This window comes from Microcebus murinus, chromosome 3 (genome assembly GCF_040939455.1).
Source record: "Microcebus murinus isolate Inina chromosome 3, M.murinus_Inina_mat1.0, whole genome shotgun sequence".
Lineage (NCBI taxonomy): Eukaryota > Metazoa > Chordata > Mammalia > Primates > Cheirogaleidae > Microcebus > Microcebus murinus.
The window spans coordinates 24,235,548-24,250,000 of record NC_134106.1 but is presented as its reverse complement, the minus strand read 5'-3'; the positions used below and the strand labels follow the sequence as shown (position 1 = coordinate 24,250,000).

The window sequence follows — 14,453 nt, the reverse complement described above, 5'->3', positions numbered from 1 at the left end:
AATTTGATTCAGTTTGATTTTCTATGTAAGTTTTTAAATCAGCTTATCAATTTTGATGTAAAAAGCCTACTAAGATTTTGTTTTTGATTGTTTTGAATCCAATAGATCAATTTGGGGAGAATTGACATGTTAACAATAATGAGTCCTCCAATCCTGTATCTCATTTTTAAAGTATCATTTAAAATAGCACCAATAAATGAAATAATTAGATTGAAAACTATTAAAATATGTCTAAGAGTTGTATAATGTAAGCTACAAAACAGTGAAGAAATCGAAGATCTAATTAATTGGAGAGATATACCAGTTATTTTGATGGAGATAATTTCATATGAAGAATTGTTAATGAGGTGTACATTTGTTAACTAGATTTCTGAAAGCAAACAAACAAAAAAGGAATGTCAAATGTTAGAAACGTAGCAAGTGCAGATACCATCCCTAAAACTAGGGAAGCAAAGATAAGAGGTTGGAATTACTAAAACTTTTCAAGCTTGGAAGAGGTGCTGCATAAAGCTGAAGTTTAGATTTTTGGGAAGAGGATATTTCCCACCTGGTGCTGGTGTCTTTGAACTTGGAGATAGAGTCTCTGGATTTCAGATCCATCCCTCTCAGGAGGTGGCTGAACTGGCTGGTCAGGTCTCTCTGAGGGTATGCAGTGTGGCTTGTTTACTGCAGACTGAATTTAGCTGCTACCATAGGAAAGAACTGCTGCTGCCCACGTGAAGAAATGTTGCCAAGGTGATGCTCACAGGAACAGGAAGCTAACAGGAGAAAGTCCCTTCTTCCTCCTCCCTTCTTGCACTCTGCCTTTAGTCCTTCTTGTTGGCAGAGCCTACCATAAAGCCAGCTGGTGTGTCGGAGATGTGGTTTGCAGAGTCTCAGCCGCAACAACACAAAGCACAGAAGACTTGGTCTAATAACCGGAATAATCAGAGAGCCAAGGAAACCAAGTAGCAGGGTATTTATAGTATAAAAGTACATAATTTCACAGCAGTTGAAATACTAACATCAATATTAAATAAAAGCAAGTTTTACATAACCACTCAAAATAGAAATGACTCAAGGAAGAAACCATGCATGAGAAAATTAAGGGGCGATTTAGCAAATTTGGAACTGTATACAGTTCCAGTTCACAAAAATGGAGACATGGAACAAATACAAGCCTTCTGCTGGGTTAATAGTAGTTGTAGATAGTAAAATTAGATTTTGCAAACATTTTCTGGGCAAGTTCTTAACCCAAAGTATCCATTCCTTTTAAAGATGCTGTTGATCCATCTGTAGAAGGGAACAAAATTCTTGGTTTATAGTCAATTTTTTTTCATACTCTGTTTTGGCAGTAAATTCTCAAACTTTCCAGCAATTTTAATCTTATATATTTGGTTCATTTAGAAATTTCTGTATTCATAATAAGATACATTTAGTTGTGATTGCTGGACTCCAGTTCTTATCTTCCTCTCAGGAAAGAGGGCAGAGAGATTACATCTGAAAGATAGCTGTTGTGTGAAATAATGGGGGTTCAAATTTATATTGTTGTGAGGACGGAAAATTATCCCTGGAAAACAATAGTAAGTTTTTAAGCAAGTCTTTTTTTTTTACTCTATTTCTCATATTCATTTTTATTTTCAATTTAAAAACAATAACTATATATTTATGGGGTACAATGCTATATTTTGATGAATCTGGAGGACATTGTGTTAAACAAAATAAGCCAAGCACAGAAAGACAAATACCACATAATCTCACTTACATGTGCAACCTGAAAAAGTTGAACTCATAGAAATAGAAAGTAGAATTAGAGGCTGGACGAGGGAGGTGGATGGGGAAACGAGAGATGCTGATCAGAGGGTACAAAGTGTCAGATAGGAGGCTTTATCGCTCTCTTGCATAGAATGATGACTATAATAAATAGCAATATGTTGCATATTTCGACATTGCTGAAAGTGTAAATTTTAAATATTTTCACCATAAAAAGACAATTCTCTTTTCAATGGGGTCCCTTTCTTTCCTGGAATGGCACTCTCTGGGTCCATGAGGCTGACCCTGCCACCTGTATTTTTTTGTAAATATTGTCACAAAACCAAATGAGGGGTCTTTTGCCACGTTTTTCTTTTCTTAAATCTACTAAGAGTGATGCCTGACATACTTAATGTCCCTCTTTCTGCTTTGAATTGTAATTTTCTTTTCACTTTTCCGTACATGATGGAGCATCTCCAGGCAGTGGTAATCCTCTTGGCATGGGACAGGGCTTGGGGATTCAGAGCAGGCACTGGAGGTGGCAACTGTACTTCTCTTTGTCTCAGGGCCCTCCAGAGCCTTTGCCTGGTTTTTAATTAAATGAGAGACATTGTGCCTGATTAACTCTAAAGACCATTTGGGGCTGTAGATGACATCTGCCTCCAAAGGTGACATACTTTTGCCTTAGTCAGGTGGTTGTGCTAGGCAGAGATTTAATCCATTTTGAAATTCTGTTGATTTGACACTGATTTTGGTTTCTGTAGGGGCTGTTCCTCCCATTCCTCACAGGTAGACCCACTGGGCTATCACTTGCAAACATAAGGACTTGTTTACATGTTTACAGGGTCGTGAACTCCAATTTTTATCTCCGCAGCCCTTAAGACTACCAAAAGCTTTGCTCAGTCCCTCATCACCTTTGTTGTCTTTTTCCCCCAATTTCCCATTCTCTCGGCCACTTTCAGCAAGAACCTTTAGAAGAAACAACATAGTTGAATTAGACTCACATCTCTACACTTCCCTTCTTTTTGAGGTCCAGGTTCAAGGTCTCACTGTTTTGGGAGCTTTCTGACGTTTGAAAACACCTTTTAAAATAACAAATATGTTCTTCTCCTTTTTAAGATGTTCTCGATAGATGACTTGGTCTTATATAAACCATAGCTTGACACAGAACCTACTCAGCTTTTGAATTCCATTATTGTATATTTTATTTATGGAATTTCATTCTGGATCTTTTTCAAATATTCTTGATCATTTTTTATATGATCATAAAAGGAGCATAATTTCCATTTTGTCTTTCATAAATGTGTGTATATTTTATTAAGATGTAATTATTATACAATAAAAATGCACAAATCTTAACGATTCAGTTTGATGAATTTTGACAATTATATGTACCTATGGAACCACAACCTAATCAACGTATGGCATCTTGCTGTAATTCCAGCAAGTTCCCATGTATCTTTCCAGTTAATTTTCTTCCACTTCCTCAGATGTTCTGATTTTTATTACCCACAAATTAGTTTTGTCTGTTTTTGAAGTTTATAAAAGTAGCATCATATAGTATGCGTGTGACTTTTGTATCTGCCTTCTTTTGCTCAACATAGTGTTTTTGAGATTCATCTACATTGAAATTCATTCCTTTAATTCATTTTCTTTTTATTCAGAGTAATATTTCATTGAATGACTATACCACAGTTTGTTTATCCATTCTCCAATGGATGGACATTTGGGCCATTTCCAGGGTTTGGCCATTATAAATCTGACATGAACATTTTTGGACAAGTCTTTTTGTGGACATATGTCCTCTTCTATTTTTAATTATTTTACATTTTCTATGTGATCATTTTAATATCTGAGTCATTTGGGATGTAAGGCTTTGCTTTTTTGTTCATTTTTTTTCTGGTGTTTGTTTTCTTGTGTTTTTAATAGTTTTGATTTGATTATATCTTGCTGACTGTGAGAATTCTGAGGGAGTCTGAGCAACTTTGCATTTGTGTCTGCCAGGTACCCCGGGTGATTTTGACTGAGAGGCACTTGAGATTAAACTTTCCTTTGGGGTTCCCTGTAAAGAAGTAGTGTATTTTCAAACCCCTCCTATGGAAGGAAAGGCTTGTGCTTAGACATTTTCCAGGAGTCCTTTTTTTAATTAACCCCAAGTTATGGCCCAAGACAGGCAGGTTCCCTGGTAAGCCTCACATTCACAACTCTACCCACTGGGGTCTGTCAGCACCTTCCATCTTCCCCGGGACTGTTCCAATAGAGCTTCTAGGCTCTGGGCAGAAAGCCCAGACTGTTAATAGCCAAGTCTCTTTTGTGGTTCTCTTCCTAGTTCCCTCTTCACTTGCAGGCCTGTGGCTTTCCCTTACTTTCTTAGGAGCTTAGCTATGCATTTAAAAGCATATTTGTTATGTCTATCTTGTACTTTTAGATATTTATAGCATGAGTTCCTCTCCCTCACCACCCACCCTGGCAATATCTGGTCACCTTTTTGCCAGAAGTACAAGCCTTCAAAATACTTTCTTGCAAGCTCTGCTCTATATTCTGCAGAGGGTCTACCTCTGCGTCATGCTTTCTACTTTTCATATTGCTATTTTCAGAGTGAGCAGGGAGTCTGCTTACTCAGCATAAAATCCTGTATTGTTGCAGGTTTTATTTTTTTCTTGTGACATTTGGTGTTTTAGCATTTACTTTCCCCCCCCACTTTTGATCAGAAGTGGCAGAACTATTTGCTAGCTTGCATCACCGATGCCTAGTTTTTTGTAATGATTTCTCGTTCGGCCTGCTTCCTGCTTCCCCTGCCTCTTAGTAGGCCTGGGAGAGTTCTGAGATGCTCCTTCATCATTGCCATGTTCACAGTGACCAGTCAGCACATGCATCAATTTTTGCAGAACCACACGCCACCCGAGGGCTGGAGAGGCATTTGGCTATTCTCTGCCCCTCTTGTCTTGGCCCAAACAGCAGTTATGCCCCAGCAGCTGGGCTTTAGGATGCTGCTGTTTCTTAGTTTCCATGTAGATGAGTTTTCTTCTCTGTTTTCCATTCTTTCTGGGAGGGAGAGTTATGTAGAAGTGTTTTCACACTGCCCTCTTGTCAGAGGTGGGCTGTGGCCGAGGCCTCATGCCATGTATGGAGCTGTGTCTCCGTCAGACCCCAGTCCTCCTCTGGGAAGCTGTGCTCCTGCTGCACCTGGGCCTGCCTGTCATAGCGCATCCCATTGTGTCATGCTCATCTTCCTCCCTGGAGAGAGTAAAAACTTCTTTAAAGGGCTGTCTTTTCTTTTGTACATGTAATCCCTGGTACATCGTGGGCACTCAAGATATATTTGCTTAGTGAATCAATTTGCATCTCTTGAAGGCTGAGTCTTAGTTTGGGGCTCCCAACGTGGGACTTTAGATGCTCACCCCCATATCTAAAGCATCCTGGCTAAGTCTTGGAGATGTGGTATTACAGAATGATCACTTAGCTTAGGACGAGGAGACCTGAGTTTTTCAATAAGTACTTTAACCTCTCTGCATCTTAGTCTTCTTCCCATAAAATGGGGCTGTGACAACTCACTGTGCCAGCCTCACAGGGAGGATCAAGTGAGATGCTGAGTGCACACATGCTTTAGAGATAGTCAAGCTCTCTCTTTATAGGCCTCGTCACAGGAAAGAGACAGCCGGGTACTGTTTCACAGGGCTTAGCTAATCTGCCCATGGTCACCTATCTCTCCTTCTCTGCCTGGTGTGACCTCCTGACTTGAGAAGGGCCAGGGCAAACCTGGCTGGGTAGTGCCAGGGAGTCAGCCCCTCTTCTGTGCCCTGAACAAACAGGGGTTGCTGAGAACATGGAGTGCTTTCTCCGACCACTGGGTGTCACTCTTGGCCTCAAAATAATGTCTTTTCTCCAGCCAGGTAAATTTCCTTGTGTCAGCCTTGCTTCTCAGCAATGAGCATGACCAGTCTCAACTTCCAGTATGTGTCCCCTACAATTTAGAATTCCTGGCAGCAACACTTGGAGTCATCACCGAGCATCCATCCAGGCGTTTGCTTTCAGGTAGAGGGTGCCTGTGCAATTCTAATTTATTTTAATTTTCACCTAACTAACATATGACCAGAAAGGTATTAGCTATGGCCAAAATGTTCATAAATTGAACTTCCTGACCAAAAGTCAGAAATTTTCTGGAAGTCAGCACATTTAGGATCAGTCATGGCAAATCCCCCACTGCCTCCCTCCTCAAGTTTTTACTACTAAAAAAAAGTCTTAAAACCACTGCCTCGGGGTGACCTAGTTATTCTTATAGCAGGGAAAGGGAGAGGGAAATTTCTGACCTTCCTCACTAAATCCTCCAGATCTACAAAGTCCTTACTTTGTTGATTTCTCTTCTCTCTTTTATTTTAAATTTCAAAATATTAAGGGGGTACAAATGTTTTTGGTTACATGGGTTGCTCTTATAATGCTTGGCTCATGGCTATAAGTGTGCCCATTACTCAAATAGTGTTCCTTGTACCCATTAGGTTGGTTTTCACCCATGCCCTCTTCCTTCTTCCCAGTGCATGATTTCCACTGAGTTTTACTTCCCTGTGTGTATATGTGTGCTCATCAGTTAGTTCCAGTTTAATAATGAGTACATGTGGTAGTTTTTATAATCTTGAGATACTTCATTTAGGATAATGGTCTACAGTTCCATCCAAATTGTGGCAAAAGGCATTAATTCATTCTTTTTATGGTTGAATAGTATTCTATGGCATACATTTACCACATTTTGTTAATCCACTCATGAATTGATAGGCATTTAGGTTGATTCCACATCTTTGCAATTATGAATTGAGCTGCAATAAACATTCTAGTGCAAATGTCTTTTTGATAGAAAGACTTCTTTTTCCTTTGGGTATATACCCAGGAGTGAAATTGCTGGATTGAATGGTAGGTCTTATAGTTCTTTGAGGAATCCCCATACTATTTTCCATAGGGGTTTTACTCTTTTAAAATCATCCAAAAGCTAAAGTTCAAAGGCCAGATACCTTTGACCTTTGACTACCAATGGTCTACCAATGGCTCAAGAGAGAAAACAAAGTTCAACTCAACAGGATGAACAGAAATCTTCCCCACTTATCAATTCTTTCAATAAATGTGAATGGCTTGAACTGCCCACTAAAGAAACATAGGTTAGCTGAATGGATAAGTGTCTGCTATCTTCAGGAAATACATCTTACCCACAAGGATGCATTCAGACTCAAGGTGAAGGGATGGAAAACAATATTCCATGCAAATGGAAGCCAAAGGAAATCTGGCATAGCAGTTCTGATTTCAGATAGCTTAGACTTCAAATCAAAAAAGTAATGAAAGACAAAAATGGTCCCCATATAATGGTGAAGGGTACAATTCAACAAGACATAACAATTCTCAATATTTATGCACCTAACTCAGGTGCACCCAGATTCATAAAGCAAATAGCAATACCGTAATACCTGGGAACTTCAACACCCTACTGACAGAATTAGAGCCTCCAAACAGAAAATAAACAAAGAAACAATGGACTTAAACAGAAGTCTAAAACAAATGGGCCTGACTGACATTTACAGAACATTCTATCCCAAAATCACTGACTATATGTTTTTCTCATCAGCTTATGGGACATTCTCTAAGATGGAGGCCACAGCATGTCTCAGAAAATTAAAAAAAAAATAGAAATTATACCATGCATCTTCTCAGACCACAGTGGAATAAAATCAGAAATCAACACCAACAGAAACTTTCATCTGTACACAAAGTCATGGAAACTAAACAACCTTCTGCTGAACTATTATTAGGTTAAGGAGGAAATTAAGATGGAAATCAAAAGATTTTTTAAACTAAATGATAAAGGAGACACAAGTTATCAAAGTCTGTGGGATACAGCTAAAGCAGTCCTGAGAGGAAAATTTATATCCATAAATGCCTACATCCAAAAGACAGAAAGAATCTAATTAATCTAATCTAATGAATTGTCTCAAAGAACTGGAAAAGGATGAGCAAACCAACCCCAAACTCAGCAGAAGAAAAGCAATAACAAAGATCAGAGCAGAACTAAAGGAAATCAGTAACAAAAAACTATACACAAGATTAATAAAACAAAAAGTTGGTTCTTTGAAAAAAATAAACAAATTGACATTCCTATTGCTAGATTAATGAGAAGCAGAAAATAAAGGACTCTAATAAGCTGAAACAGAAATGAAAACGGAGAAATTACAACTGATACTACAGAAATGCAAAATATCATCTATGAATACTATAAAAACCTCTATACACATAAACTTGAAAACGTGGAGGAAATGGACAAATTCTTAGAAACACACAGCCTCCCTAGGCTCAATCAGAAAGAAATTGAATTCCTGAACAGAACAATATCAAGTTCCAAAATTGAGCAACAATAAAAAACCTTCCTATAAAGAAAAGTCCCAGACTAGATAGTTTCACACCTGTATTTTACCAGACTTACAAAGAACTGGTGCCTATCCTGCAGAATTTATTCCACAACATCAAGAAGGAAGGAATCCTCCTCAGTGTTTTATGAAGCCAACATCACCCTGATACAAAAACCAGGAAAGGACACAACAGAAAAAGAAAACTACAGACCATTATCCCTTATGAAGATAGATGTAAGAATTCTCAACAAAATTCTAGCATACTGCATTCAGGTGCTTATCAAAAAAATAATCCATCACAACCAAGTGGGCTTCATCCCAGAAATTCAGGGATGGTTCAACATATGCAAATCTATAAATGTAATTCACTACATAAATAGAAGCAAAAACAAAGACCATATGATCCTCTCAATAGATGCAGAAAAAGCTTTTGACAAAATTCAACACCCTTTTATGATAAAAGTGTTTAACAAAATAGGCATAGACAGGACTTACCTAAAAATGATAAAAGCCATATATGACAAACCCACAGCCAACATCATACTGAATGGGGAAAAATGGAAACCATTCCCACTTAGAACTGGAGACAGACAAGGTTTCCCTCTATCATCACTTCTATTCAATATAGTGCTGGAAGTCCTAGCCAGAGTAATCAGACAAGAGAAGGAAATCAAGGGCATCCAAATGGGGGCAGAAGAGGCCAAACTATTTCTCTTTGCTGACAATATGATCTTATATCTATAACATCCCAAAGATTCTGCCATGAGACTACTGGAATGGATAAACAAATTCAACAAAGTCTTAAGTTACAAAATCAATGTACAGAAATCAGCATTCCTATACGCCAACAATAGTCAAACTGAGAATGAAATCAAAGACTCAATACCCTTTACAATAAGGAGAAAGAAAATAAAATACCTAGGAATATATATAACTAAGAAGGTGAAAAACCTCTACAGGGAGAACTACGAAACCCTGAGGAAGGAAATAGCAGAGGACATAAACAGATAGAAAACCATATCATGCTCATAGGTCAGCAGAATCAACATTGTTAAAATGTCTATACTACCCAAAGTGATCTACAGATTCAATGCAATCCCTATTAAAATGACAACATCATTTTTCAGAGATCTAGAAAAAATTATTTGATGCTTCGTATGGAACCAGAGAAAACCCTGTATAGCAAAAGCAATCTTAGGCAAAAAGAATAAATTGGGAGGCATCAATTTACCAGACTTCAATCTATACTGCAAGGCTATAGTAACTAAAATAGCATGGTATTGGCACAAGAACAGAGACATACACCAATGGAACAAAACTGAGAACCCAGATATAAAAAAATCCTTATATAGCCATCTAATCTTTGACAAAGCATACAAAAACATACACTGGGGAAAAGAATCTTTATTCAATAAATGGTGCTGGGAAAATTGGATAGCCATATGTAGAAGACTGAAACAGTATCCACATCTTTCATCTCTCACAAAAATCAACTCATGATGGATAATAGACTTAAACCTAAGGCATAAAACTATAAAAATTCTAGAAGAAAATGTTGGAATGTTGGAAAAATTCTTATAGACATTGGCCTAGGCAAAGAATTTATGAAGAAGACCCCAAAGGCAATCACAGCAATAACGAAAATAAAATAAATAAATGGGACCTAATCAAATTAAAAAGCTTCTGCACAGGCAAGGAAATTATCATAAGAGCAAATAGACAACCTACAGAATGAGAGAAAATATTCGCATGCTACACATCCAGTAAAGGGCTGATAACTAGAATCTATATAGAACTCAGAAAAATCAGCAAGAAAAAATCCAATGACCCCATTAAAAAGTGGGCAAAGGACATGAATGAAACTTTTCAAAAGAAGACATACTAATGGCCAACAAGCATATGAAAATATGCTCAACCTCTCTAATCATGAGGGAAAAGGCAATCAAAACCACAATGAGATAACACTTAACTCCAGTGAAAATGGCTTTTATCAAAAAGTCCCCAAACAATAAATGTTGGTATGGATATGGAGAGATAGGAACACTCATACACTGCTGGTGGGACTGCAAACTAGTACAACCTCTGTGGAAAGTAATATGGAGATACTTCAAAGAGCTACAAGTAGAACTATCATTTGACCCAGCAATCCCATTACTGGGCGTCTACCTAAGGGAAAAAATACGTTCTATAAAAAAGACATTTGCACTCGAATGTTTATAGCAGCACAATTCACAATTGCAAAGATGTGGATACAACCCAAGTGCCCATCAATACATGAATGGATTAATAAAATGTGGTATATGTACACTATGGAATTCTACTCAGCCACAAAAACAATGGTGATCTAACACCTCTTGTATTATCCTGGTTAGGGCTGGAGCCCATTCTACTAAGTGAAGTATCACAAAAATGGAAAACAAGCACCACATGTACTCATCATCAAATTGTTATTAACTGATCAACACTTATGTGCACATATAGTAGTAACATTCATTGGGTGTCAGGCAGGTAGGATGTGGGAAGAGGGGATGGGTACATTCACACCTAATGGGTGTGGTGTACACCATCTGGGGGATGGACATGCTTGAAACTCTGACTCAAGTAGGGCAAAGGCAATATATATAACCTAAACATTTATACCCCCATAATATGCTGAAATAAAAAAAAAAAAACTCTCACTGAACTTTTGTTCACTATTTTCTCCTGGTATGCTTGCTGGTTCTCTGGTTCCCTCATGGCCTTTCTCCTTTAATTTCACTGTTTCCTGGGCTGCTGTCCTTGGCTTTTGTCTTTCTACCCTATACAATATATTCACTGTTGGTTCCAAATCCATACCTTACATCCAGACCTCTGTGTGTTGCCATCTCTATTTGGATGTCCTGAAAGGTATCACTTTAAAAAGTAGCTTTGTTGTGGTATTTACATACATTAAAATTCATTCATTTTAGGTGTGTATCTTCACAAATTCTGGTGATTATATATAGTCATGGAACTGCCGCCCCAATCAAGATATTGGCCTTAGAAAAGTGCACTCTCTCTCTCTCTCCGTATGCTTTCTTTCTTACACCTTAGCCTTAGCTCTCAGTATTCTCCCACCTCCTGCTCCTTTGCAGTTGGTCCCCTGCCTCAACACTTAGCTCCTGGCAACCACTGATCTGCTTTCTGTCACTATATTGTTTTGCCTTTTCTGGAACTTCCTGAAAATGGAATCCCATGGTGTGCAGTCCTTGTGCTTGACTTCTTTCACTTGGCCTAATCACTACTTTCCACATGTTCAAAAACAATCTCATCTTTCACTCCAGGGTACTCATGGGATGGCACCTCTGTTCACTCTGATGTCAGTGCAAGAAAGCTGGGTGTCACCCCACCAAGGCCCCTTCCCCTCATTCACTCCCCCTCCACTGCCCACCATGTGCAATCAGTCAGGAAGTCCTAGAAATTCTCTTCTGTATTTCTGGATCTACCCTTCTCGTCATTCTCAAGGCTGCCACCTTAATTGAGGTCTTCATGTCTTGCCTCTCCTAACCAATGTATGTGTCTTCATCAGAACTTCAGTTTGCCCTTCTCACAACCACCAGTGCTAACTTCTAAAGCACAAATCTAATCTTTCCATTCCCCCACTTTGAGGGTTCTCTGTGGCTTCTTAGCTTAGCAAATGACACATTCCATGATTTGATTTATTTCTGCCTAAATTTCTTTATCTTATTTTCCAGCCATCCCCAAATGCAGCCTGTACTCTGCTATTATTTGTGTTGTTTTTTTTCCCCCAGACCCATCCTCACTCACACTTTTATGCACATGCTGTCCCCAAGGCCTCGGACACTCTTTTCCTCCTTCTTCCTCTGGCTAACTCCTACTCATTCTTTAAGAGCCAAACCACATGACCCCTCCTCTGCAACGCCTTCCCTGGCCACAGCCCAAGTGGCTTGGGGTTCCTCCCAGGTGTTCCCTCCATCATAGCATTCATCAGTCGTATCTGATTGTAGGAATGTATTTGCTGAGTTTGTAATCTGTCCCTCCCCCTAGTCTCTAAGTTCTTTGAGGAGTTTGTGTCTTCTTTGACTTTGTGTCCTTGTTCCTAGCATAAGGTCAGCCATCTAGTCAGTGTCCTCTGAGTGACTGAGAGAGGCTGGAGGGAGAGATCTGAAGCCCCAGGAGGAGGTAAGGACTGGGAATACCTGGTGTGGAAAACAGATCCCCCATTTCTCCTGGCCTGGATCATAGATGAGTCTACCATTACCAAGAGGGGAAGGGTTAGGTGGAAACCACAGGGGAGAGTCAATGAAGGGGAATGAAGTGTGGGAAGACAAGTTCAAATGCCTGGTGCTTTTGGCTCTGGCAGTGAACGTTTCTGATGAGGGGAGGAGAATAGCTTTTCTGCTTTTGAACCAAAAAGTTAAAAAGGATTTTAGTTGAGGGAAAGTCAAGAGGGAAGGAAGTCCTAAATGATGGCAAATGCAACAAAAATGAGAAAAGCACACATTATTAGATCTCTGCATGAGAGAAACAAAGTTTCCCGAGTCCCAGACAGAGCTGTGTTCACAGCACCACACACTGAATGCATCATGAGTGTTGTTTTTCACCATAAACAGTGTCCTGCAGTTTTCAGGGTATTTTCCAAAGCTTTGTCTTATCATATCTGCACACCAATCCAGGGAAGTAGGTAGAGTTGATATGATAAGTCCCATTTAACCAATGGGGAATCAGATGCTTAGAGAATCTCTTTTTTTTTTTTTTTTGAGACAGAGTCTCGCTTTGATGTCCAGGCTAGAGTGAGTGCCGTGGCGTCAGCCTAGCTCACAGCAACCTCAAACTCCTGGGCTCGAGTGATCTTTCTGCCTCAGCCTCCCGAGTAGCTGGGACTATAGGCATGCGCCACCATGCCCGGCTAATTTTTTTTTTTTATATATATATCAGTTGGCCAATTAATTTCTTTCTATTTATAGTAGAGACAGGGTCTTGCTCTTGCTCAGGCTGGTTTTGAACTCCTGACCTTGAGCAATCCGCCCGCCTCAGCCTCCCAAGAGCTAGGATTACAGGCATGAGCCACAGCGCCCGGCCGAGAATCTTGGCAACTTATGCCACAGGGCTGTACCTCTTCCTGTTAAATTTCTGTCTCCAAGGTGAGACCTTCAGCTGAGTTGCCAACCTCAGATGTGTTTGTAAATGATGTGCCTGGGAGGGCCTGTGGCTATTTGCAGTCTCTACAATGACACAACAGAGATCTGACAAAGAAAATCCAGAGGCAGAAGCTACTGTAGGTTGGAGAGCAACATCTGAGTCAATGAAATGTTAGAACCACTTTATATTAGATTAACAGGAGGACTGTGAGTTTCCTGAAGCCTTAATATCTTCTAGTTGCACAGCTGGGGCAGTTGGCCAAGGAAATTTTGGATTAGCTGAAGGTATATGTGATGAAACATTTCCTGCGACGGTGCTTTTATTTTTTTAATGAAAGAGAAAATAAATGATTCTCAAAAGGGAAAAGAGATAATCATAAAAAGAGACATTCTTCTCTTCTCTTTGTAATAGATGTTCTGGTGTTAAAAGATGTTGATTCAACACCATATATATCAATCTTATCACAACATAAAATATGAAAGTGTTTGTTTTGAGGGGAAAACCAGCATTTTTCTTAGTCTATATTATTTAGAGGTTAAGAGCATGGACTGTCTGGATGCAAATCCTGGCTGCACAACTCACTAGCTGACCTTAGGCAATTTGCTTAACCCTTCTGTGCCTTATATCTATTCCTACCTCACAGACTTATTTAAGTATTAACTGATATAATCAATAGGAAGCACTTATCATATTTTTTATAATAATGTAGTGATAATGCCTGATATTTACATGTAGCTGGTTTTAACTTTTTAAAAGAATTCCATTTCATTCTTTTTTTTTATTTCAAAGTATTAGCGGGTACACATGTTTTTGATTACATGGATCACTTTTGTAATGCTCAAGTCAGGGTTAAAAGTGTGCCTGTCACTCAGAAAGTATTTATTGTACCCATTAGGTAGGTTTTCACCCACCTTCTCCTCTCCTCTCTATGCACATGTATGCTCATCAGTTAGTTCCAATTTAATAGTGACTAGATGTTGTGTTTGTTTTTCTATTCTTTAGATATTTCACTTAGGATAATGGTCTCTAGTTCCACCCAAATTGTTGCAAAAGGCATTAACTCATCCTTTTTCATGGCTGAGTAGTATTCCATGGTATAAATATATTACATTTTGTTAATCCACTCATGAACTGATGACACTTGGATTGTTTCCACATCTCTGCAATTGTGAATTGTGCTGCAATAAACATTTGAGTACACTTGCCTTTTTGATA

At 38.9% G+C, this 14,453-nt stretch overlaps 1 long non-coding RNA gene across 1 annotated transcript in view; it reads right to left on the bottom strand.

Annotated features, from left to right (window-relative positions):
• The window catches only part of LOC142869953 (uncharacterized), a 17,326-nt gene extending 16,636 nt beyond the window's left edge, over nt 1-690 (bottom strand). The window contains exon 1 of the long non-coding RNA XR_012918476.1: nt 548-690. This is a non-coding gene — a long non-coding RNA (uncharacterized LOC142869953). The remainder of the gene's footprint in view (nt 1-547) is intronic.
• Between the last annotated feature and the right edge of the window lie 13,763 nt (nt 691-14,453).